This window comes from Ochotona curzoniae, unplaced genomic scaffold (assembly GCF_017591425.1).
Source record: "Ochotona curzoniae isolate NIBS_2020 unplaced genomic scaffold, NIBS_Ocur_1.0 contig_4797, whole genome shotgun sequence".
Lineage (NCBI taxonomy): Eukaryota > Metazoa > Chordata > Mammalia > Lagomorpha > Ochotonidae > Ochotona > Ochotona curzoniae.
Window position 1 is genome coordinate 558,415 of NW_024466390.1, and position 26,858 is coordinate 585,272.

Sequence of the window (26,858 nt, forward strand, 5' to 3'; positions counted from 1 at the left end):
TCACAGAGTTGTTGGCATTGCAGTGTGCTGAGTTAAGTTGCAGCTTTGTATTGCAGTATCCCAAATTAGAGCACTGGTTTTAGTTGTGGCTCCTTTGCTTCTTCTGACTCAGCTCCCTAATACACCTTGCACAGCATCAGAGGATGACTCAATGACCTGGGTCCCTGCCATCCATGTGGGAGACCTAGATGGGAGTCCCTAGTTTCTGGTTTCAGCCTGGCACAGCCTTGGTGGTTGCAATCATTTGAGAAGTGAACCAGTAGATGGTAAATTCTCACTCATTCCCTCTTTCTTTGTGTGTGTGTGTGTGTGTGTGCACACATATGCACTTTGGGATATGGGAGACCGTGCTTATTGGTTCATGTGAGGCCTCCATCCATGCCCCACTGCTGTGCTATTCTATTCTTACACCTTTACTCCAACACTGGGAGTGTGGGTAACAGGGTCTGGCTGCCTTCCATGCTTAGTTATGTTATCTAGCTGCATGTTTAGTAACTCTCTCCTGTTGGTGTTCTTACATAGTGTGAAGATCTTCATTCCTTTATACACCCTCCTATGGGTCCATGTACATTTCTCTACTCTAGACTTCTTGTTACCAACCCACTGATATCGTGGCATGCCCCAGGCCATTGTACCTTGAGGTGGTAGGACCCTAGAAGCAAGAAAGCACAACCTTGGGTAAAAAGATGTCTCTCAGTTGAGGCACTCCTCGGGTAGGACTGTCCTCCAGTGACCAGCAGCACCACTTTCTTCTCTCCTGCAGGAACAGTAGGCTGCTCCCTTCCAACACAGTGGCTCTTGAGTCTAGCTTGCTGTGTATTGATCTTTGCTCTTTCAAAACCTTACCTCCTTCCTACCAGCTATTTCTGCCTTTCCCCACAAAGTGGGATGCTTGTGGCCATTCCTTTCAGTTCTGCCCTGCACTGTTACGGGTTTTGGGAGCTAAAGTCCAAGGTAGATTGTAGGTGGTTCCCAGCCTACTTTTCTGCAAACAGCTGCTCTCTTAGAGAATCAGCCTGTCCTGGGTGGGTCAGTCCCCAAACCAGATGATTTCATTACCGGTTTCAGCTCATCCTAGGATTCCCCATGTATTGCTTGGTGCTGACTTTCAGTTGCTGTCTTTGAGATGTGTAATAATTTTCATAACACTTCCCTGATTATCCTCTACCACTTTGCAAGTTTCCAACATAAGCTTAGTCCTCACAGTGCGGCCCTTGACCTACTTAAGGCAGAATCAACTATATAATATGTTAGAAGGAGATAACAAGATAAGGTTACCAGGCCACAAAGGAACTGCAGGTTTATGGCAGATTCTTTGACTTTCAACATTTTTAACTTTCTCATATCACTTTAACATCAAGAAAATAGTCATTTTTTATATTAGTTCAGAAATTTTTTAGTGATAAAATAAATTCAATAAACATTCTCTAACTGAAGATCAAGTTTTACACTGTGAACATATATACATATATACACATATATGTATATAAAGATTTATTTATTTGATAGGCAGAGTTGCCAAGAGGGGTACACATAAAGAAAGAGAGAGAAAGAGAGAATATCTTCTATTCATTTGTTCACTCCCCAAATGGCCACAATGCACAGGGATGGGCCAGTTGGAAGCCACGAACCTGGAACTCTATCCCCATCCCCCACAAGGGTGGCAGGGACCAAAACACTTGGCCAAGTTTCTGCTCTTTTCCCAGGTGCATTAGTACAGAGCCAAATCAAAGTAGAGCAGCTGTGACCCAAACCAGCTAAACCCATGATACCACAATGCTGGCCTTGTACCATTCCATTTAAAAACTATCATTTTCAAAAGTTTTTTTTTTTCCATGAAGAACATCATATGTGATTTTTGGACACTGGGAGTATTTACTTTAATGGAAAGGAAGATTTATAGACAGAATTATTCCATATTTCATTATAGAAAGATCTTCCATATGCTGGTTCACTCCCCAAATGGCCACAATAGTCAGAGTCAAACTGATCTGAAGCCAAGAGTCAGGAGCCAGGAGCTTCCTCCAGATCTCCTATGTAAGTGCAGGAGCCAAAGGCTTTGGGCCATCCTCCACTGCTTTCCAAGGCCATAAGTAGGGAGTTGGATATGGGAAGTGGAGTAGTCAGGGCACACACTGGTACCTGCATGGGATGAAGGCACTTGCAGGTGGAACACTAGTTACTTGAGCTATCACGCTGGCAGCCCTGCATCCCACCCAGCTCCCTGTTTGTGGCCTGGGAAAGCAGTCAAGGATGACCCAAAGCTCTGGAACCCTGCACCTGCATGGGAGACCTGAAGAGACTCCGGGCTCCTGGCTTTGGATTGGCTCAGCTCCAGCCATTGCGGGTGCTTGGGAGTGAATCATTGGACTGAAGATCTTCCTCTCTGTCTCTCTTCCTCTCTATATATCTGACTATCCAATACAAATAAAAAATCTTAAAAAATGAATACATTAGAAAAATAGGAGGAAGTTAAAAAAAATACAGGTTGGCAAAAATAAAAACAGAGGCAGGTTGAAGGTAGTAAAGGAAAGCCCAGGACCGAATCTTGGATCTAACTGCTGGATTTGCACTGTACATTCCAGGCTGGGTCCCACTGTGACGGGATCCAACGAGGCTGGTCCTGTTTCACTGTGGTCACCACAGTCCATGCTGGGCAAAGTGAGGGGAGAGGGAAACCCACAGGATGTGTCACTCCCTAGACTGTGGGTTGCACCACCCCAAAACCATGGAAAGACGTGCATAGCACAAAGGGACTGAGCTTGCTCGCATATGGAAAATTGGCCGAGACAGAGAGGTGAAATGAGAGCTTTTAAAGCATCAATAAGTCCTAAAACCTGGCCTTTGCCTGGGGGTCCCTTTACGCCCTGTTACAAACCAGCAGAGCCAGGGACAAAGTCTGGAGTGCAAACATCCATTAGGAAACATGATTCAACAAGAAGGAGTGTGAGACAAGGAAGATGCAGCCCAGATGGATCAAAGACTCATGCAAGGATGACTTACAGAATTGGCCACGACCTTTGGCCAGTGATCCCTGGCTTTTTCTGAGCTGCTTGAGCTCTTATATAAAAGATGTTTCAGGATGATCTGGCCAGGAGTTATGGAGTGCAGAAAGGAAGGAAATTATGCATTTGTACTTTGGCTTCGTGATGCTTGAAATCTGCTTCTAATGCCCCCATAAACCTGAGATTTGTCATGAATGCTCCCACTGCCCCCATGGCCTTGACATGCTCCAGGAAGACCTCAGGAGCCAGACAGAAGTGTCAAAGTCCTCTGCACTTACTCCCATAGGAAGCTCCCAGAGCACACCTCAGTAGCTGAGCTGCCCGAACACTCAGGTGGAGTGTGGGGTTGCCCAACGCACAGCCTGGGTTTTAGACTGGCTATTGTTTCAGAGGCCTCATCTTTTGCCTTTCTAATCCCCAGCCAACAGCTGATCCACCAGCCATGATGGCCAAATGCTAGTAGCAAGCATTATTTGGGACATGCCACCACCAAGGTTTGAAAGCGACGTTTTTTTCCTCTCCCACATCATGGCTCAAGGCGCAGGTGAGCAGTGAGCACATCTGAGATCCTATCTCAATACAGACTGAGTCCCAACATCTCATCTAGCAAACTGCCCCGTGAGTATCCGAAGGGGAAGACAGAGTTGAAGTGTAACACTTTTGCTCATGTGATACACATGGGAGAATCACTTCCACACACTCAGATTCAGGGTGCCTCATTGTCGTTTTGACTAGAGATGTTTAAGTGCACTCACCTCACAAGCAGACAGCACTGACCTGCCTCGGGCCAGAACCCTCTGTGGTCCCTGTCCACTAACCACCAGTCTCAATCAGTTCAGCTAGTCTATTTGGAGTTTGTTTAAATTCTAACTGAAGTTATTAGCATTCAGATGAAATGCATACCCATGCGGAGACTCCATAACTCCTGTAAGAGCAGTCTAAAATCTTACGATTGGCTTTGTGGTGCAGCTATTTAAGCTGTTGTCTGTGGTGCCAGCATCCCCTAAGAAGCCCAGTTTGAGTCCCCACCACTCCACTTCCAATCCAGCTTCCTGCTTTTAGTTTCTCTGTGGCAGCGTGTGACAGACTTAATTTTTTTTTTCAGAGAAGGTGGAAGATGAAGATGAGAAACCTTGGGAAGGGAGGGGACATTCTAAAATCCCTGGGGAAGCCTGAAACCAGTGAACTCTATCATCAGTAAGCACAAGGCGTGCCACTCTATGCTTTCAGGTGGTCCGGGGGCTCTTGGAATGTCCCTTCCCTCCCCAGGGTCACACTGCCACAAAGAAACCAAAGGCAAGGAGCCCCCTTACCTTCTGGCAAATTCATCTTGCTGGGTTCTCCCTTGCCAGCTCCTTCTACCTCTTGGAGCCTGGAAGGAACTGAGGGAACAGGAGAATGGGTGCAGTGACGTTTTCATGTATCTTTGTCCCTGTCCTGCAAGCAGCTCCCAGGACACACCGTGTGCTGACACTGAAGCAGGACCCCTTGCAGGCTCCTTCGGTTAAGACACTTGCTTCTCTTGGTGTTCCTCCCTCCCTTTTTTCACCAGAAGCACCTGCCTCACACTCATCGCATGGATGACGGTTTCTAAATCTCCAAACTGCAGATTACCTCCAAATACCCCATTCTAATCCACTGCTTGCCAGGCAGTCCCTCCTGGAACCCAGATGAGACTGTCCCTCAGAAAAGGGGTGGGTGGGGTTGTGAGGCTGATTTTCCAGCAGTCCAACAGACACGCAGAAAAAGTCATATCCATCCACAAACAGCTGGAGAGTCGGCTTCAAGAAAGTGGCCCTGATGCACTTTGCCTGTGGTGAGACTGAAGAACCACAGGATCCTTTGCAGGAAAACCTTGACTTGTGCAAAGGCTGGAGAAGTGACTTCTCCCACGCAGCCAGACACGGGAGCAGGAGGTACAGAGGGATCTGGGTGGACCCTCTTCCAGCCTCCGCATTCACACACCTCCAGCCCCAGAGGCTAAGTTCTGGATTCTCTTGTGGTATCTGTAGACATCTGTAATTAAGTTCCTTTGGGAAAAAAAAAAAATATTTTTTTGAAATCCATGCAGGTTTTTTCCCCCATAAAAAAAGTGTTTTCCCATGAACATTTGGAAGATTCCTCCAATGTAGACATTTGCAAAATATGCATGGATTTTTTTTTAATCTCTCATCCACGGTCTTGGTCTCCAGCCCGGGATCTCCTCTCTGAGTCACCCTCTAGTCCCCTGTCTGACTCTGGGGCAGGAAGAGAGAGGGTGGGGAGTATCGGGAACGGGTAACCGCTCCCCAGCTGCAGGCGCAGGTTAACGTCTGCGAGGTCTTGAGAAACAAAGGGAACAGCTGGGCTCAGGGCTAACTCTTCACTACCCACCTCCCCCACTCCAACACGGTGCTGGAGCCGAGCACCAAAGGGTTGACTAAGGAGCAGCCTGTGTCTGCACGAGATCCAGGGGTGGGCACTCCACAGCGGGACATTTGTCTCAGCCCTGGGCACCAGAGTGAAAGGACAGGGAGGGCAATAATCCGGCCATTCAACATCCCAGGCAGGCTGTGTATGGCCGTCTTAGCCACCAAGCTTGTGGACCTGCCTGTGTACCAGGAAGCTCAGAGCCGGGGAGGGGTGGGGGGCTCGTTCAGGCTGAGCATTCACCTGTGCTCTCCCGCCTGGAGCCCCTAAAACCACCTGCCTAGAGGTGAGGCGAGGGTCCTGCTACCCAAACCCCAGTCCCTCCAGGTCTCGTCCTCCTTGGCCAGCGCCAGGGCGGACGTGAACGCAGCCTGACGCCTGAGGCCGCCGCGCCGACCCGCCCCTCCCGATGTGACGTCCCCGGATCACGTGGAGGAGCCCGGCTTTCCGCACCCGCCTTCCCACTTCCAGGCTCAGCTGCATGCCTCCTGGGAGTCGGGGACTGGGGTGACGGGATGGCGGGGGGCGGGTTGGCGCGAAGGGTTCTGTGTTACGAGGCACCTCCTCAAGCCGCTACCCACCCCGGAGCCGGCGCAGGGCGGGCGGCGAGGGGGGCTTGGGTGAAATCAGACCCGGTGCTGGAAATGAAGGGGAGCAGATGTCCCTGTTTTTGCTCGCGAGGCCTGGGTGGCCTGCTGTTGAGGCAGCTGACCTTGCGGGCTCGCTGTCAATCTTGCGGTGCAGATGGCCAGCCCCGAGCCCTGCGCGCTCCCTTGCATTGGAAATGCGCCGGGCAGCGGGGGAGAGCAAGGGAGCAGAGCAAGCGAGCAGCCCGCGTGGCGGTGGGGGAGGAGGCCAAGGGGGGGGGGGATACGGGCCCGCAGAGAAAGGCCTGCCCCAGCCCCCGCGGCGGCCCCTCCGAGCACAATGCGGCCCCTGGGGACCAGCGGTGGCGGCGAGGTGGTGCAAATGCGCCCAACCCCATTGCAAATCCTCTTAGGCGCGGTCTGTATGAGCCAGCGAAAGAGCAAAGCTGGCCAGGCCTGCAACAATCACAGGGCTGGGATGTGTGCACTTTGCATGCAAATACGGACAAGCTCTTGGAGAGAGGGACAGTAGGAAAGAACACTCCGGAAAACCGACCGACCGACTGCGCGCGGTGTACACCCCTGTCCTGCTGATCCACGAGCGGGCGGTCCTGGAGCATTTGTATGGTTTTGCACTGCCTGGCAGGGACTTCCCTTTCCATATTCCGAAAAGCCAACTGAGCAGCATAAAGTCATTAGTCACCCAGGTATTTACAATGTTTTTCCTATTTCCTTTCTGTCTTGGCTTCTGTGGTCAGTGGTATAAAGTTCCTGGGAACTCCCAGCTAAACACCAGCTTCCTGTTTATGCTCTCCGCTGCTTGAACGTTTAGCTGTTAAAAGCAGTTGACCCAGAGTCTTTGAAACAACCAGTTGAGGTTTGCAGGTGAGTTGGAGGAAAAGGGGGAAACACACACACACACACACACACACACACACGGTCAGGTCAAAAGACTTGAGTTCAATGTCAAACTCACATGAGAGAAAGGTAAAAAGTGAAAATATAACCTCATGTCCAAGATCTCCATTTGATTTCATGTGGCCTCTGATGCCTACAGGGAGCCCATAAAATCCGATAATAAAACCTGATACACCCAAGTGTGGGTATTTTTGTTTGTAATGCCAGGTTGAAATTCACACACTAGCACAACCTTTCTGTGTATGTGTGTGCGCATTATGGCCTGTGCTACACACTACACCTGCCTATGGCTATTCTGCCCTCAATACCTGTAGCAAAATGTTGCATTTCTGTGTCCGCCTAAGTTGCTGCTTTCACAGCCTGGAAAAGAACCCAGGAGGTCACATGACCTCCCTTTAACCCTTCTCTAGCCCAGAGTTCCCTGCACATTTTTAGGGACAGAGGTTTTGTGATCAAAAGCCCCTGGCCAAGCCAAAGCAGCATCACATTGCTGGTTGGCTGTTCAGAAGCGTCTCCTCCAGGGCAGACACCTGCGACCTCTTCAGACTGCGTCACTGTGGGTCTGAGTCTTCCACACCAGCAGGCTGTCCAGAGCTGCCCAAACCAGTACCCAAGACCCTCTGTCGCTACAGATCACAACTCACCTCCAGGAAACAGCACAGGGCCCCAAACCATAAGAGGTGGTGGGGAGCCCGTGTTCAGCTCATCCATCAAGCGTGAACATGGGGTTCCCAATTGTGTCGTTTTCTATCCAGAATCAAGAAAGCTTGACTCAGTGAGAGGTCGGGCAAAGAGAGAAGTCCGTGTCTGTGCTGCCGATGTGTGGTCTCATGTTTTACCCTCACAAGAGCCCCCTGGGCAGGTACTGCTGCGATCTTCCTTGTAGTCTGAGAGCTCAAGTTCTCCACCGAGCTCACACACAGCTGATGACGAGACCCACCTGTGACTTGCTCCCAATGTGCTCTAAAAACCAACATTGTGGCATTCAAAGCAGATCTGGGATCCAGATTTTTTTAGCATATTCCATGTCCTGCAGCTTTTAAATTTGAGGCCAGGTTGTATATATCATATTTATGCAGCTCCAAGGACTGAAAATGAAGAGCTGTAGGGAGGGTGGGCGGGGGGGGGGAGTTATTTTTTGGAAGCCAGTGAAACAGAAACTCCAAGTTCAAAGCCAGAAGTCATCCCTAAGGGTCTGGCACAATAGCCTAGTGGTTAAACCCTCCCCTTACACGCACCGGGATCCTATATGGGCACCAGTTCCTGTCACAGCTGTTCTACTTGCCTTCCAGCTCCCTGCTTGTAACCTGGGAATGCAGTCGAGGACGGCCCAAAGCCTTGGGAACCTGTACCCTCATGGGAGACCCGGAAGAAGCTCCTGGCTCCTGGCTTCAGATCGGTTCAACTCCAGTCATTGTGGCCACTTGGAAAGTGAATCAGAAGATAGATGGAAAATCTTTCTCTCTGTCTCTCCTCTCTGTAAATCTGCCTTTCCAATAAAAATAAATAAATCTTTTTTTTTAAAAAAAAAGTCATCCTGAGCATGCTTTTATTCCAACAGCATTAGTTACATGGCACAGTGTTATATTATCCTTGAATTTCCTGCCTAGACTAAAGGTAGGCAAAGCCAGGGATGTTATTAAGATTATCCCATGTATTCCATCTTCATTACAGGCAAAACCATTGCCCTTTCCCCGTGCCTGTTCTCTAATACACCACTTAGTCAAGAACATGTTTCCCATGCTTTCTTTCTGTTTTATTATTTCCCCCAATGTTGCTATGTTGGCCAGAACAAAGGTCAAACCACTAAAAGAAAGCTTGTCTGGGTCCCTTGATTGCTCTGCTGGTGTTTTACAGTTGTAGGACGGTTGGACATCAAGTGCTTAAAACTATTATCTGCATGTGGCTTCTCAGAAGAAGGCAACAATGGCATGAGCCCCTGCTGAACTACTGCCTATCCCTGCATGCTGGAACATCCTGGAAAAGACTCTGGGCACACACTGGATTGATGGACTGAGTTCTAAGAAGGGTGCTCCCTCTGGCTTCTATGGTGAACTATGGTGTGCTGACTCCTGGCCAGTTGAACGGGGCATTGCTGAGGCATGCAGGTTTGCCTAAGTTATTTGTAATTATAAACATCTCCAGGAGACCTTTTCCTTACCATTCACTCTACGCTAGCTCACCCATCTGCCTGCTTTCTTCCTAGCACGCACCTCATCGTAATGCTTTATCACTTACCCTCTTGTTTACAGTTGACTTTCTTTTTCTAGACCGCAATGCATGCATAAAACCAGTGACCTCACTGTCTTGTTTATTAGCAAGCCTACAGGAGGTCCTAGATTATGTACATGAGGAACCTACACACTTCTGAATGCCTATAACCACCAGCACTGGGCCAGGACCTCCATGTGGGTCCCCCCTACATGGGTGACAGAGACTTGGTTCATCATCACCTGCTACTTCCCAGGCACATTAGTAGGAAGTCGGATGGAAAGTGGAGGAGCCTGGACTTCCAAGCATTCTGGTATAAGATACAGACATCTCACGCAGGGGCTTCACTTGCTGTGCCACAATGCCTGCCCTGGAATGTTGTTATATTATGAACAATTTTAGATTGTGAAGGCAAAGTCAGAGGCCGAATGCCCTGTTAGTGGGAAGTATACGTGTGCTGAAGAACAAGTGGAGGTAAAGGATGTCACCTGCAGGGTGCCATCTGCCCTGGTGGGCTCCCCTCTGGGCTGCTGAGCCTGGACATCACTGCCCTCATCTGTGGGCTAGGACGTGCTGTTCTCAGCAAGCTTCCTTCATGCTTGCCTGTTGTTTCTGCAGACATTCTTAATGTTTTCTTTTCAGTGGGAGGGGAGCTAGGGGACTGTTTGGTGCTGGAATGAGGCTGGAGACTGTTTGGTCTTCTGTTTAAGGGAAGTCACTGAGGCCATCGCAGCTAGGTTGCTGTTTAGCTTACACTCATTCCAGATTGGAGGGTCTGGGATTGAGTCCCACCTGTGAAGCCTGGATGGAGTTCTGGGCTTCTGGCTGTGACCTGGCCCAGTGTTGGCTACTGCTGCCCTTTATGGAGTCACCCAGCAGGTTGAAGGTCTCTCATCTCTCTTTCTGTTGCTGAGCCTTTGAGATATATGCAATTTACAAAAATCAATCACAGATTCCAATCCAGATTCTCCCGGGAGCATCCTTTGATGGGGGCAGTTGGAAGAGAGTATTAGAATGGGTAAGAGCAGAGGGTTCTGGGAAAAGCAGGCCAAGGGATATGCACAAGTGGATTGCCTGCACTGATCACCCCAAGGCTACCTTGAACTCATCATTCAGTACTGGTTCATTGAGTATTGAGTATTGATTGAATGTGTGTTCCCTGATGGGCATCAGAGGTGAACAAGACAAGCAATTCTGTAAGAGAGAAGGATCTCTCATCCCACTGGTTCATTCTCTGAAAGCCTGGGTCAGACCAAATCCTCATTCTGAGTCTCCTATGTGGGTGACAGGGACCCAAGAACCTGAGCCATCACCTACTGCCTTTAGCAAGCAGAAATAGGAAACAAGGCCAGAATGCAAACCCAAACACTTTGGTATAGCATGTAGGGTTTTTGCACTCGAAAAAGGGTTTTGGTCCCTTCACCACTGCGCCAAATGCTTTCCCCACAGATGTGAATCTTGGCTTCAAGGAATTTATGTCTCTAATGAGGCAGACAAATGCATAGATGGATAACAAGAGCGACAGGGACAGGTGCTGCCCAGGCGCGCCAGGGGCTTGAGCTCCAGGCTAAAGGGGTTGGCATGGACAGGGGGAGCACCTCTCTTTCATGCAACTTGCAACATGAACCTCTTTTCTTACTGCCTAAGTATTTGGAAAGCTTGCCGCTAGCTCTTCCAGCATGTGTGAGTTTTCTAGTGACAGGAGCAAAAAGGCAAGGCAAGGATTTGGAGAAAACTAGAAGAGAGCATTACCTCTACCAGTCACACTTGATGGCTTGCATTCATTTTATCTGGACTGAGGTCCATGCTTGTTTGCTTGGATTTTTGAAGCAGACGTCAGGCCAGCTTGAATTCTAAGACTGACTTACATTCAGTATGGAGTGGTCTGAGGTGCCAGGGATTCTGTGTAGTAGAATGAAGGCTAATGAGAAGTCTTACCCAGCTCTGAAGTCATAATTCACTACGTTTGCCCTGTGGTCAAACTTATGGACAAGTCACTCCATCATCTTGATGTTAGACTTGTCAAACACATGTGGGATTCCACTTGGAGCCTTTGGACGTGGCATTATGGGTTCTGTCATCTCCACAGCCACACTGGTGGCTTGGATGATGTAACAGAGCGTGAGTTAGGGTGGGGTGCCTGCTTGGCAGAGCCATACCGGTCCTTAAAAGACACATGAAAGATGCCATCTGCAGCTATAACTGTGGCCTGGCCCCAGTCATGCTGACATAGAACCCTAAAGTCCATTATGGAAAATCTGCTCTATCCCTAAATTTATTGATTGATTTGTTCCTTCTTTTCTTTCTCCCTCTTTCCCTTTCTTCATTCCTTCTTCCCTTTCTTACTGCCTCCTTCCTCCTTCCCTCTCTTCCTCTTTTTCTTTCAGCCTATTTCCTTCCCCCACCTTCCTCCCACCCCTTTCTTCCCTCCTTCCTTTCCTTCACTCTCCCCTCCTTCCTTAGTGCCTGCTTCTTTCCTTTCTTCCTCCCTTCTTCCCTCAATCCTCCTTTACTTTCCTCCTTCCCCTACCCTCCTTCTTTCTTCCTTCCTTCCCTCCTCCCTTTCCTTTGTTCTCTCCTACTTTTTGCTCCCTTTCTGTCTCTCACCCAATCCTCCTTCCCTTCCCTCCAACTGCTTCCTACATCCTTCTCTCTTTTCTTTCTTCCTGTTTTTCTTCTCTCTCATCCTTCTCCTTTCCTCTCTTCCTCTCTTCCTGTCTCTTTCTCACTCTTTCTTTCAATAGGCATTTAGTATGCAAGACCATGCCAAGTTTGAGGTAAAAGACATGTTCTGTGGCCTCAAAGATCATATGACTGTGATGGTGCTTGCTCCAGGGTGGGGTATAGTGGGTTAGTGCACCCCAGCTCCCTGCCCCACCCCATTCCAGACCCTTACTTGTGGATCCAGAGTTAGCTCCCAGCATGTGGGTATTAAACTCCAGAAGTGACTGATTCTGTCCTTCGGGCTGGCTAGGGGTCTTCTTAGATAGAATTCTCCTTGGTATGTGCAAGCTCTCTGGCTAGAGAAGCCTGGTTGACGACAGAACCAGACCTGGCACCATGTCACTTCCAGAGGTCCATCTAGCCCTGCATGTTCAGGCAGGTGCAGTTGCTGTATTGGAGCCCCTCGCAAGGGCCTGATCTCCCGCACAGACTGCCAGAGACCTGCCATGTGCTGTGTATGTCACGTCTGCCTCGTTCCAGGTATGAGTCAAGTTCAGGACACAAGGACACCCTGGTCACATGGGGTAGAGTCCTGGGTTACCTAGACCTAGCACACTCCTTCCCTATGGGATGCAGAGTGTAGTGTCCACCAAGCAACCAGAATCCAAGAGCAGTGAGGTGAGCAGGTATGTCCAGTTACCCATGGAGGCTGATCAAAAAACAAAGAATTCCACATAGCACCCTGGAGAAAGAAAGAGAAAATGTTCTCACCTTGAGAAAGGTTCTTGCTGTGCAGTGTCCACAGGTGGCAGGGGTCGGGTGGAAGGGGTCACAGGGCAACTGAAGGCCTAAACGACTCCTGCCTGTTCCTGCCTCTGCTGACCTGGCTGCATCCTCCTCCAGCCTGTCCAGGGTAGGGGTGACTCAGCACTGGCCAGCTGTGCTAACCTCCATGGGATGCCTTTTCTGAGTGATTGGTAACCATCTAAATTGTGCAAAAGCCACTCCCCGCTTGTGTGCTCTGGCTATCATTTTTCAAAGTCTATTGTCCACTCTGCTAACTTCACATGAAACATTCTGGCTGATCAGGACTGATGCTGACGACACATCCGAGAAGGTACAGCTCAGCGCTCTGCGATCGTGTTTCTCATTCACTCGTGTAGCATTTGGCCCAGACAACTGACTCAGGGGCAGGATACCCTCATATCTTGAATTAATAGGGAATGTTTAGGGATTGGGGCAGTGGCACATCAAGGTAATCTTCCCTGTGGTGTCAGCATTCCATATGGGTGCCAGTCTAGTCCTGGCTGTTCTACTTCCCATCCAGCTCTCTGTTAATAGTCTGGGAAAACAGTAAAGAATGGACCAAGTGTTTGAGTTCCTGCACCCACATGGAAGATTTGGAAGAAGCACCTGGCTCCTCACTTTGGACTTAACCTAGCTCCAGCCATTGCAGTCATTTGTGGGATGAAACAGAGGATGGAAGCTCTCTCTGTCTCTGTCTCTCTTTCTCTCTGTGTTGACACTGCCTTTCAAGGAAAAGATAAATAAAGCTTAAAAATGTAAGTGGATTTGATTGGACAAGGCTCACTAAAACAGCAAGTTACAAAAACAAAGACAATCAGGAACATGAGTTAGCTCATTTTCCAGGTGTGGCTACTGCCCTCCAATGATAATATCTCTTTGTTACATGTCATTCGTTCATTCAGTCATCTCAGCCTTTTCTGAACACACATTATATGTGCACCCATGACAGGCTGGCCCCAACAGCACCCTCAGTCTGGTGTCTGAGCCTCCACCTCACACACCTGCTTCCTGACCCACCTGCAGCATAAAGATGGGCAAGATAGAGATCAAGTACTTCAATTTTTCTCTTTTCTGGGGGAGGCAGTTACATGCCAACCATTTTAAGACAGTAAATGCTTGGGTAACACTTGAACTAGATCTTTATAAAACTGACTGCTTATTTATTAATTTTTATCTATGAGAAAGAACAACAGAAACAGAAAATAGCATGTGCACGCGGCAGAGGTATCTCCCATCAGCTGGTTCAGTCCCCAAACAGCCGAAAGGGCTAGTGCTAACCTGATCTGAAGTCAGGAACCAGGAGCTTCTTCTGGGTCTCCCACGTGGGTGCAGGGTCCCAGGGCCTTCGGTCATCCTCCTCTGCTTTCCCAGGCCATAAGGAGGGAGCTGGATGGGAAGTGCAGCAGCCAGGACACGAACAGGCGCTCATATGGGATGCCAACGCTGCAAGTTTGCACTAATATGCCACAGCGTCAGTCTCTAAAACTAGATCTTTTATAAACTGCTTATTTATTTATTTTCATTTATTTGAAAGAACAACAGAAGCAGAAAATAGCAAGAAAGAGAGAAAGGGAAAGAGTGAGAGAACTTCCATCTGCTGGTTTACTTTCCAAATGCCTACAACAGTCAAGGCTGTGTCAGGCCAAAGCCAGTAGCTGGGAACTTCATTCAGGTGAGAGACAGAGACCCAAGCCCCTGTGCTACCAGCTGCTGCCGCCCAGGGAATATGTTAGCAGAAAGCTGAACTAGAAGTGAGAAAGCTGGGATTTGAACCAGGCCCTCGGGCAGAGTGTGCAGGCATCCTAGGTAGTGGCTTAACCTACCAGGCCACAATGCCCACTCCTTAACCCAGACAGACCTCCAGGATTACAGAGCAGGTGAGCCAGAGCTTTCCCACAGAAGCAACAGCACAAAAAACAAAAACAAACAAACAAAAACAACAACAACAACAACAAGAAAAACACCAAAGCCTGATGCGGAGCAGCAGGGGCTGTCAGGAAAGGTAAGGGTGCAGGATTGGTCGGGGAAGGGACTCTTGGCCATGCCTGGCCGGGAGTGTGACGACAGTGGAGGCTGCAGCCTGTGGACCTGATTGTCCCACTGCACTGCCTGTCCTATGTGTTCAGATTCCCAGGCCACCATCCTCTGTTGGCTTCAAAGGCAGAGGGCAAAGTCAGAACACTTTTGCTGGGCAGGCGTTGTGGAAGGCAGTTGATTCCCCTGCCTTTGCATTTGAAAGTCAAGTGTGTGTGCCCATGACTGGACGCCCTGCTCAGTTGTGCCCCCACACACGCAACAGCTACTGGCCTCAGCCCTGGCTTGGAGCAGCTTCATGCCCTTAGAATATCTACAGTAAGAGGCTAAAAATAGGGCAGCAGAGAAGCCCGACTCAGGGACAAATGCTCTTAGCAGGCCTCAGGAAAGCCAGCTGTGTCAAGTTCAGGCTTCCTCTGGGCCAAGCCACGGGGTCGTGAGAGACTTCCCATCTGGGCCACTCCAGCTGGGAAAGGAGAGGAGGAAGTGGGAGGCAGGATGTGGTGGAGGGCTCTATGCTGCCCGCTGGCTGAGGCTCCCAGCCAAAATCCTCCCAAGGACCTTGGGAATGATGCTAACCACTTATATACACAAACATGCACACATGCACACATACACACATACAGGTTCATGGGTGCACATACACACACTCACACAGGTTCATATGCACACAAATGTCAGACATGTGTGTGCACACATATACTCTCACCCAAGCTTATACGCATGTGTGTACGTACACACAGGAATATGATCATAGACACAAACACACATGCATGTATACAGGCACACATGCCTGCTCACGCACAGAGCCCCATCAATCTTCTACTGTATTTTTGCTTCGCCTGGAGCTGGGATTTGTAATTGTGGTCATGGCGGGTGGCCACCCACACACTCTGGCCAGGGTCTGGAGAGAGTATCATTGGCCACCAATGAGACACAGCTCTCTCTTGCAAAGCCCTATGAGCCCCAGCTCATCTGTGTGACTGCTCAGATGAAACACAGAGCAGCAGCTGGTCAATGCTGATTTGCAAACAAGCTGCCCAAGCCATGGGCACAGTGTGAACCCCGCTGTTTTTTTCTTTCTCTTCAGAAAAAAAAAAGATTTTATTTTTATTTGGTTTCTTTGAAAGGCAGATTACAGTGAGTGATCTTCCGTCTGCTGGTTCACTCTCCAAATGCTTGCAACAGCTAGGACCAGGCCAGGTGGAATAACTCCACTGGGATCTCCCAGCTGGGTGGCTAGGACCCAGCCACTGGGGCCATCATCTGTTGCTGACCAGGGTGTGCATGAGCAGGAAGCAGGATTGGAACCAGAGCCAGAACTCACAACCAAGGATTCTGGTATGGGATAAGGGCATTCCCAAGCAGCTACCGAAGCTGCTGTGCCAAATGCCCACCCCCTTGTGTCTGACCCTGCTCTGCCGATCCCTCTTCAATCATTTTGTGCCTCTAAAATTCCAAATCCCTGACTGTTGGATTGGCCAGTGAAGGGCGGGCATCGTGGCAGGGTGGTTAAGCCTTCACATTTCCTATCACAGTGCTTGAGATGAAGGTCTGGCGCTGTTTTTGATCCAGCTTCCTGCTGATGAGCACCTTGGAAGGCAGCAGGTGAAAGCTCAAGTGCTTGGGGCCCTGCCACCCACATGAGAGACCCAGGTGATATCACTGGCTCCTGGCTGTAACCTGGCCCAGCCCTGGCTGTTGTGGACATCTGGGGAGTGAAGCAGCAGGTGGAAGATATTTCTCTCTTTCTAACTCTGTCTTGTGAATAAATTTTTTTAAAAAAATTAAACCTTAAAAATTAAAGCACAGATGACCCATGAGGTGGGAGTCTGACCAGGTCAAGCTCCTCCTCCATTCCTCTAGCGGAGGAGGCCCAGAGTTGAGATGGGACAAGACAGGATGTGGCTAAGCCCAGCCTGAAGTCACACTGCCCATCTTCACATTCCATCCCTGGCGCCCCTGAGTAATGTGACTGTGGGCCAGATGTTTTATCTCAACTCAGCTTCTTTGTCTCTGCTCCTCTGGTCCATGTGGGTTTCCTGAGTAACACAAAAGCCCCCCTCCCTCCCACCAACTTCCTGCCCTAGAGCTCAGTGCCTGGCTTGGAGTGAACCCTCAGTAAATGCCAGCTCCTCCTATTGGCATCACAGGCAACCCACCAATCAATGTGCAAACTTCTGACATTAGCCCAACACCTTGCATCACGTGGGAAGATTGACGCAGCATTTTCTGTAACTGCCATACAGGAAATGTGGCATTTGTGGATATTTCTGTGGAAAAGGCTCCATGTGGCATGTCTGTGGCAAGCTAGTCACATGCTTTCCGGAGGCAGAATGCTTGGGACCTGATCTCCTAGTGCACTCTGCTCCTCGTTTGGAGGTGGAGGCTGGGAATTTTGAACACTTGGTGCACCTGTGTAAGAATGATGTTCAGTGTCAATGAGTGGAACGTGTTTCTCTCCCAAATGGCAGCTAACAGACCTTTTGGATTTACCTGCAGCTTCTTACTTCTCCCTTTTCTTTCAGGCAGATTTGAACCCATAATATATTGGCCAAGGGTGCTGGATGAGTATTCTGGCAAGTCAGAACTTTGCTCCTTATGTGTGTTTATCACCACTCTGTAAGAGACAGCAGGGCCCAAGCCCACCAGTGGTTCCTGATTCCCCAGGCTTGGATTGCAGACAGATGAGGTGGGCTGGGGACAACTGCCTGGCAAACTGCTGCCAGGCCACTTGAAACCATCTTTAGCCCTCCCTCTCTCCCATGGAGGTTAAAAAAAAAAAATCAAGGGGCTGAGCGTCCCCATGCACACATGGCTTGAATTAGGGTCACAGGAAGTCAGTTCTTTTTTGACCCACTTTAGGAAAACAAGGAAATTTTACTAGCTCACTTGAAAATCCCTGTGAGACAGAGCTGCTGTGGACCAGATGAGGAGACAGTGTGAGTGTGGCCTTGTGAATGGCCTGCCACACATAAAAGTCATTGCAAAAGCCAGGACTAGTTGCTGCTGCTGCTGCTGCTGCTGCTGCTGAGGGGCAGAACCTGGGCTCCTGCTTGGCAGTCCTCAGCCCTCCTCTGAGCTCTGGGGACAGTCCCTGGCCCTCTTTGCTGTCCTCCTACGGAGAGCAGAGACTGTTCCTTAGCCTTCTTTTTTCAATCCAGATGCAAATGTTCTCAGTCAAACGCAAACATTCCAAGACCTCAGCAATGCTCACTCACCAGGAAGCTCCTGGCCTGCCTTGTAATTTGGTCAGTTATCATTGGTTTCTGGAAGATTCCAGTGGTCCAGTTTCCTCCGGGAATTCATGGTTTCAGTGTTCCGGAGTTTTCTGCTTGCCTAGGAGTTTTGGGGAAGCTGAACTTAACTGAGGAAATGAGTGCCAGCAATTCAGATGTAGAAGGCGGCTGACAGGAACCGCAGGCAAACTGATTAGCAACATGCCCCCCTCTTTCTGGATACCCAGAGCTGGCCAGAGCAGGCCCCCTGTGGAGATAAAGGCTGTGAATTTTGAACCCTCAGTGCACCTGCATAGAAACAATGCTCAACTTCAATTTTCTCAATGTTTTCTAATATTTGGGGTGTGTGTGTGTGTGTGTGGTAAGTGTTCTTACTGCTTCTTCCACTTTTTTTAAATGTCAGAACCAGTAAGCTTTCCCTGGATCCCACCCCGAGGGCCTGTCGTGGCTGTTGGGGTGACACGCCAGTGGCTGTTGGGGTGACATGCCAGCTCCTGCCTCCTACATATTCTAGAGCTTTTCCCTTTAATTTGAAGTATGCAAACTAAGTCTTCTCCCTTCACAAGATCCCAAACCATGTTGGGCTCATTTCACAACACTAGCATAGGAGAGCAAGGGATGGAAAGTTCTCCAATGAACTATTTGCATTTCTTGTCCTCCTGGGGAGAAATAAATGCAGAAAACATCTGTGGTGGAAGTTAAGGTATAGTCATCAGCTCCCCCAACTGTCCCAGTCCTTCTTGTGGACAGCACAGCACCCACTGAAGGCCAAGAGTGTGTTTGAAAGCGTATAGAGAATCACACGCACAACCAGGGGTGCAGGGCACAGTGTGGGGACATGGAGGGTGTGCAAGGAGGGTCTGTTGACAACTGGGACAAGGGACAGCTGTTGTCCATCGTGCCTGGGCAGCCCTCCATTGGCCCATAGCCAAGGAAGATCACCATGCTCCCTTCTGGAAAAGCATGAGCGTATTTTAGAAATCTCATGGAAAACAAAATCAAAATGTAAGCTTGGGGTTGGCATTGTGGTTTAGTGGGTAAGTTCACTCTATAAGGGCACATCCTGGCTGCTCCACTTCTCATCAAAGTCCCTGGCAATGGGTTGAAAAAGCAATTGAAGATAGGCCAAATAGGCCCTGCCATGCATGTGGAAGACCTAGAAGAAGCACTTGGCTCCTGACTTTGGCCTGACCCAGCATCAGCCATTGCAGCCATTCTGGGGAGTGACTCAGCAGATGGATATCTCTCTCTCTCTCTCTCTTTCTATCTCTCTCTCTCTCCCTCTCTCTCTTTGTAAATCTGACTTTCAAAATAAATAAATAAATCTTTTAAAAATTTTAAACAAGAGATATGCTTATTTTGATGCACACATTTTTAAAATTTAGACATACAAGTAGTCTCCATAAAATTTATGAAAAATGCATATTAAAAAACATCATGCAGGGTTTCAAAATCTTTTGCACCAAAATAAGTATTTCTTATATTTTATTTTAAATATGCTTTGTTTAGAGGGAGAGAGAGAGAGACAAAGAGAGCTCCCAACCACTGGGTTATTATTCAAGTGCCTGCAACAGACATGGCTATGCCAGGCTGAGCCCAGGGTCCAGGAATTCAATGTGGGCCTCCCATGTGGGTGCAGTAATCAAAGAACTTGAGCCATTACCTGCTGGCTCTGAGGATGCACATTAGCATGGAGCTGTAGCTTGGAGCACAGCCGGAACTGCAGTGCAGACACATTGCTACACAATATGGGTGTCCCAGATGCCATCTCAACCGCTGTGCCCAATACAAGTCCCCTAAACTTATCCTCCCATTCCATTTGTTTAAAAGATTTATTTATTTTTATTGGAAAGGCAGATGTACAGAGAGGAGACACAGAGAGAAAGATCTTCCGTCCAATGGTTCATTCCCCAAGTGGCCGCAACGGCTGGAGCTGGGCTTATCCGAAGCCAGGAGCCAAGAGCTCTTCTGGGTCTCCCATGCAGGTGCCGGATCCCAAGGCTTTGGGGCATCTTCAGCTGCTTTCCCAGACCACAAGCAGGGAGCTAGATGGGAAGCGGGGCTGCTAGTTTTAGAACTGGCGCCGATATGGGATCCCGGGAGTGTTCAGGGTAAGGACTTTAACCGCTATGCTATCATGTCGGGCCCCCATTCCATTTTTTAAAATGCAGCTTTGAAGTCCATTTGTAAACATTAGAAAGCACAGGGTGGGTCACTAACTGAGCAGGGGTTTTGTTGTTGTTGTTGTTTTCTTCACATTTCTCCAATTGGGTTAAATGTTTCTCCTTCCACTATTGGGACGAAGCTTGAAATTGATGCTGTGAGAGCTTAGACAGCATTCAGTGGGAGTCCTCCCTTCCCCCACAGCTACACAGGAGTCAGGGGAAGACTGAATGTCGTGGCCAATGAGAGGCAGCAGTTTCTCAAATACCAAACTACAAGTAAGCTTTCTTCTTTCCTTTGGGAACTGCTATTTATCTAATTGCATTACATTTCTATGCTTGACACCTACACCAATTGTAAAGATTAAAACGGAGCACCTGGGAGTGTTTGGGGCCCAACAAGTGAACACTGTAGCTTGTGAATCAAAGATGAGAGGTCTCAGGCAGTGGTGACAACTCTCAACTCTAGCCACCTGGAGCTCATTAATACCATGCTCTGTTTCCCAAGCCATTGAGAGTACCACTCCTGTTCCATCAACAGAAGGACCCAGAGCCCTTAATCTGTAGCCTTGAACTGTCTCTAATCCAAGGTGCAGTTGGCTTCTGTCAGCCAAAGCAGTCAGACACACAGCTTGGGCTGTCAGCTGCGCCTCCTCAGCCCTCAGGATGAAGACTTTGTATGCTGAGATCTTATCTCTGCTGATCTTGGCATATTGTGACATCCTGCACGTGTGGGCCCCAGACAGGCTCCCCGGCTGTGGCCAGCTGCATGAACCTCCCTGGGGAAAACCTCTCATCACAGGAAGTCACTTCCTTTCTCCCATCTGCAGCCACTAGGCTGGGTCAACTGGGGCTCGGGAAAGTAGGCCAGCACGAGAACAGACTGATAGGAGGAAGTGACTGAGGTTCCTAGGTGGTGTCTGTGGTCCATGGTGAGCAGACATGGCCTTTATGTGGAGGACAACTTTGGAGTCATTTCCATTTTTACTGTTTCTGTAGGTTAGTGTGGCCCAAAGCATGTCATCCACTAGAACTAACATAGGTGGGCTAGCATCTCACCTAACTACAGCTCTCTGTTCCTAGTATCAGCACATGGCTACTGTGTTATCACCAAGGCTGCCAACAACAAGTATGCCTCAGGGGATTTGGATGCAATGTGGCAAGAACAGTGGTGAGTTAACCATCTACATGTAAGGATGCTCCTCATTCATTCTCTTCTGCCAGTTCGCCAACACCTGCAGTGTTGAAACAGGCACCTGGGACCTTTGTGCTACTCTGTGTACAAGGACATTGACCAAGATGTCAGGAGAGAATGTCCACTGAAACTTTTCCATCAAGATCCAAGGGAACTGTGCAGATTCCCACCTGGGGCTAAGCTTTGGAGGCATTTCGATGGGGGAAGGTGGTCCAGAGCAGGAGGTCCTTGGTCTTCCAACCTGTCTGACAGTAAGCAGAAGCACATGGACAAGGGACATACGGGGAAATGAAGACTGCCTCACCTGCTGCCTGGCTTGCTATTCTACCAACAGAAAATTGACCTGTCAATGGCAGAGCAGGCCTGACTGTGTGCAGGACAGACCACTGTGCTTCCCCTCAGATGATGTTCTCAGTGGTTTTAGCCTCTCAGGATTCCTCAGGCAGCAAAGCCAACAGCTCCCCAATGCTGAGTCTCTGGGTTCAGTTCTCCCTCAGCTGCCAACTGGCCAAGAATGGCTGAGGAACAGTTGTGAGGTTCGATTCTCATCCACCTGCTAGAAGCTGTGATGTCTCAGCCCTGTGGTTTCCCACCCTCTGCAAATGACCTTTGAGGGCCTGACCTGTGTCTCCAGGGGGAAGCTGTGATAATAAATCAATCGCCTGCCTTGACCCCACTGGGCCTCCCACCAGCTCCTCCAAGACCAAGCAAACTGGAAATAGTCAGAGACAAGGAACTTCTTACCAGAGGGCAATGCAAGGCGACCAAGTTGACCACCTTCCTGCCTTCCCCTTACTACTGGTCCCCTCTACCCAACTGAAATTCACCAGCTCTTCACCAGCTCTTCCCCAGTCTGTTCCTCTTACCAATGGCACCAATAAGAAGGAAGAAGACCCACATTTAACTTTTACACCTGATGGTCTTTGCCATTTCACCTCCAACCCAAGGCAGGGCCCATAGCATGTAAATGGCAGATGTAACAGCAACTTTCCACCTTGGAATGCCTGGGATGTACTTGATGTGTTTTCCCTAGCAGCAGGTAAGGGAGACTGATTGCCGCCTGCTCTCACAAAGCGCGAAGGTTTGCTGCGGTCCTGGAATATATCAGGTTTATTGTACATATTAATTTGAAATGCTGTACATATTAACAGGATGGGCAGTGCTTGGTTTTACTGTTGCACTTTGCTTCAGTAGAATTAAATTCTATAAATATTGATGGTCAGGGTCAGAGCCATGGCTTACTGAGTAAAGCATCCTGAGGCTTGAGTCTAAGTTGCTTCACTTCTGATTCAGCTCCCCGCTAATGTATCTAGGAAACAGTGGACAGTGGCCCAAGTGCCTGGGTACTGGCACCCGTGTGTGTATCTGGAAGTAGTTCCTGGCTCCTGGCTTCAGACTGTGGCCCATCCTTGGCCATTGTGGCTATTTGGGGAGTGAACCAGCACATGGAAGATCTCTTTGTCTCTCCTCTTTCCCTTTCTGTAACTCTGTCTTTCAAGTAAATAAATCTCGTCCTCTGTGTCTTTCTGTCAGATAAGTACATTTAAGAAAATGAGGGGGGAAATCTTGTAATACATGAAAAGAAAATGGCGAAATGACTCACTTGCGCCAAATCATGTTAGAAGCAACTCTGAATATGTTTCTTAACATCATGTGACTGATTGCAAGGGACATAAATAATCCCGAGTGGCAGCATCACATTTCCATTTCTCAATTAGGAATATCTTCCCTTATGGTCTGTTTCTGAATTACAGTCACCAGAAAGCACATCACATATCAAAATAGCATTTTCCAGATCTGCCAAATGCGAGAGCTTACATCTCAGCAAGGAGAAGTGTTACTAGGGAGCCAACTGCCTCTTTGTCAACCCTCAGTGTGGCAAGTTCTGAGGCAGCTACTCTTCCACTCAACTGTCTCAGTACATGGAGCCGCAGGGAAAAGCTTTGCGATCAGACACAGCAAGGAACAAAACAACCATCTTTATGCGATGTTTCCAGAGAGAAGTCATGAGACCCTCAGTGTGAGGCCACACATTTCCATTCAGAATCTCCAACTCCACTACAGCCGTGGCTTTCCCCTAACATGCCAGCCTCCTGCCTGTTTCTCTCCTTCCCTGGCTGGCTGGCTGGCCAAGGGGAAGGTGGTCAAGTTGAAATGCGACTCCTGACCCTGGCTTTCCACCCAGAGCCTGACCTGCTCTGTTCTTAGGCTGACTCCACAAGTGTGCTTTCCAAAGCACACTGTTTTCATCTTGTCTGGAGAGCCATGTCATTAAAAAGTGATCTGGCCCATCCACATGGTTTCTCTGGTCACTTGGCACGGTCTGCGCCTGCCCCTGGCCAGGGCTGACTTTGTTCTGTCTTGGCTATTTTCCAAGATGTGTAGCAGCTCATGGGTGTTCATCCTCGCTTTCTGGGAAGAGTCCTGACTTGGCCAGACTCTGAGAGCACCAGGTGCTGTCTGTTTGCCAGGCCCCTGCCCCTTGTGACCTCCAGGAGTGTGCTGTGCCATCTTGCTATACCAGACATGCCAGGCCCTGACATGCCTGAGACGATAGCTAACCACGGTGCCTGTCTATGTGCTTGGCCTCATTCTGAGCACTCAGGGTTATGTTTACTGCCCAGCTCCGTCATGGGACTGCACAGAGCTTTCTTTCCACCCAAACCCCAGCTCTGAGTTGGTAGATGTCTGTAACAACCTCCCTGCTGCTACCTCATTACCCCTGATTCCACTTCCTACAGTTCTTGACATACCCTATGACCCAACTCCTTTTCCAACTATGTAGCATACCTGTGCTGTTATGACATCATCTTCCACTAACAGATCACCAGTAACTTCTCATGAGCTCATTGCTGCCTTAGCTGCCTGTTCTAACCTCCTTGCTATTTTTATAAATAAAGTTTTATTCGGACAGAGGCACACACTTTTACTTATGCATTGTGTGTGAGTGTCTTTGAGCTGCTAGACATAGATCATGTGATGTACAATGTCTCAGACACTTGCTAGTGGAGAGGGTTTCCTGGCACAGTGATTAAGATGCTTCTTGTGATGTCCACATCTCATATTGGAGTCCCTGCATCCAAGTCCTGGATCTACTTCCAATCCATCTTCCTGAGGAAGTACTCCCTGGGAGGCAGCAGGTGATGGCTCAAATCTGTGGGTCCCTCCCACCTACATGGAGATCCAGATGGAGTTCCAACCCCTGGCTTTGACCTGATCCAGTCCTGGCTGTTGGAGGCATTTGAGGAGAGAACCAGCAGATGAAAGATATTTCCTTCTTTCTCTCTCAAATGGATTAATTAAATTGAAAAGAGTGATTGTGCTTCAATTCAGAAAAACACCACTTAATAAATTTTTAAAAATACCACTTATCACTTTACAGAAAATGCTTAGTGACCCAGCTGTGAAATATGGCTCCCTGTTTGCTTTCTAGCTTCCTTTTCCCCATGACCTAGACTCCCACGCCTTAGAGACTTGGCTTGCATGAATCTGCACTCTGCTTAGGGAAATGCACAGGACCCTTCCCATGGGGTTCTTTTGTCTCTCTGATTGGTGACCCTCTCCTGCCATTATCCTTGGAGGAGACATTCTGTATATTCTGAGTTCACTGTGCTATGGTTCCCATAAGGTATGGTTCCCACACTGGCTGGAGTTTCGATCCCAAAGTCATAAACTAACAGGACTAAGAGTTGGAAAGTTCATCGAGTTACAGTGTCCATGAAGTGGGCATTGGAAAGGAGCTCTTGCAAGAGTTGGTTACAAAGATCAGCTGGGGCCCAGTTGTTTTCCTTATTTTGAATGAACTCTGCAAGATTACCAAACTAGTGAGGCTTGCCAGACTTCCACAGTGAACTTCCCAAACTATGAACAAAAATATCTCTTTTGTTCATAAGTAGCCTGCTTCAGGTGATTCATAGCAGGAACATAAAGCTGACTCATGCGTACTGTAAGTAGGAATGTATACCCTGAATTCCTCCTCCCTCTGCAGCCTTGTTCCTTGATTCCTTGAGGACATATCTTGAAACATCCCCAAGCTGTCTGTAGAGTCATCCAATCAGTATTTGGAGTCATTTGAATCGGAAATTAGGACTCTTTTCTTCTATTGCCTTGTAGAACTGACAACCAGCATTCCCACTCTAGCGAAGGACAAGATGAGAAAAGAAATCCAACCCATGCCTCCCACTGGAAAGATCTGGAGGCCTTGTGTTGTATTTCTTGTTTGGGTTTTGGTTTTGAGTAATGACTGCCCTAAGCTAAGTCTCTTGCACTAGTTAATCAAGTTATGAAAGCAAAGGAAAAGCTCTTGAAGGAAATTAAAAGCTCCACTCCACCTAAGGCCAATTTGGAGAAAGTTCTAGTGGTCTGGAGAAAAAATTGAAGCAGCCACATTTGCCCAATCTGGGGCAAAGTCCTAATTGTCTTCAATCCTGTGAAGATCGAAAGCATTGCTGAAGAGAAGCCTGAAGCTGTCAGAGGTTGGCTCATGTGGTTTCGGGAAATATGCCATCTTTATAGCATGGAAGTACCAGAAGATAGAGCAAATGCTGATGTAGAAAGCTGCAGTGAGTAACCCAGAAACGCTTGATCCAACAGGTGATCAAGGCAGCTCTGCTAAGCAACAGGTCTTCAAGTTGGATCCTATAGCCTGGTTTTGGAGGAAGATGCCAGCTAGGATTCTCACAGCTAAGGAGGGGAAGTTAGTGCTTCGTTTTCTTAGCTACAAAAGCAGCTGGTGTCTTCCATCAGAAGCCACTGCTCATTCACTCTGCCAAAGATGCTAGGGCTGTTGAGAATTGTACGACACCTATTCTGCGCTTTACAGATGGAATAACCAAGCCTAGCACGAAACATATCTCTTTCCAACATACTTTGGCAAATATTTCAGTCCACCTTCAAGACCCATTTCTTAGAAAAAAAGATTCCTTTCCAGCCATTACTGCTCATCGACCATGCACTTGGTCATTGTGGATGTGCTTTGTTCTTTTTCTCTCTTCCTTCAGTATTTGGTTTCTTTAGCAATAATTTGTAATGATTCTTTCCATCCTTTGAGCTTCTTCTAAATTTCTCCTTTGTGTTTATTATGAGGCTTGCAAAGAGTTACATTTAGCTCTCCTTTAATTTAATAAGATGACCTCAAATAGATACAATAACTACACATTTACAAACTTTTTAAAAAATTATTATTTATTTTTGTTTGAAAGGCAGAGTTACACAGAGACAAAGAGAGAACTCTCTTCCATCTGCTGGTCCACTCCTCAAATGGTCTTTTGGAATGCAAGTGCTTAAAGGTGGAGAATTTATGCGTTGAACCACATTTTCAGGTAGTCCCTTCACCCAATGATGTCACTGTTATTAGCTAAAAGGCACCCCTAATCCTGTTGTCCTTCTAATCATGTCAGAGCCCATGTTCCATATACAGGGTTGGAAGTTACACCTTAGGCCAGGGCAGATGAGCTCTAGGCCACGCCCACCAGGTAGCAGGCAGAAACCCAGGGACAATTTCCCACATCCAACAGAATGGATGCAGTTGGAGGCCATTACACTTAGTAAGATAAACCAGGCCCCAAAATGAAAGTAATGTTTTCTCTTCTCCGTGTTAACTAACATACAGAGTACAAAAAAGTAAT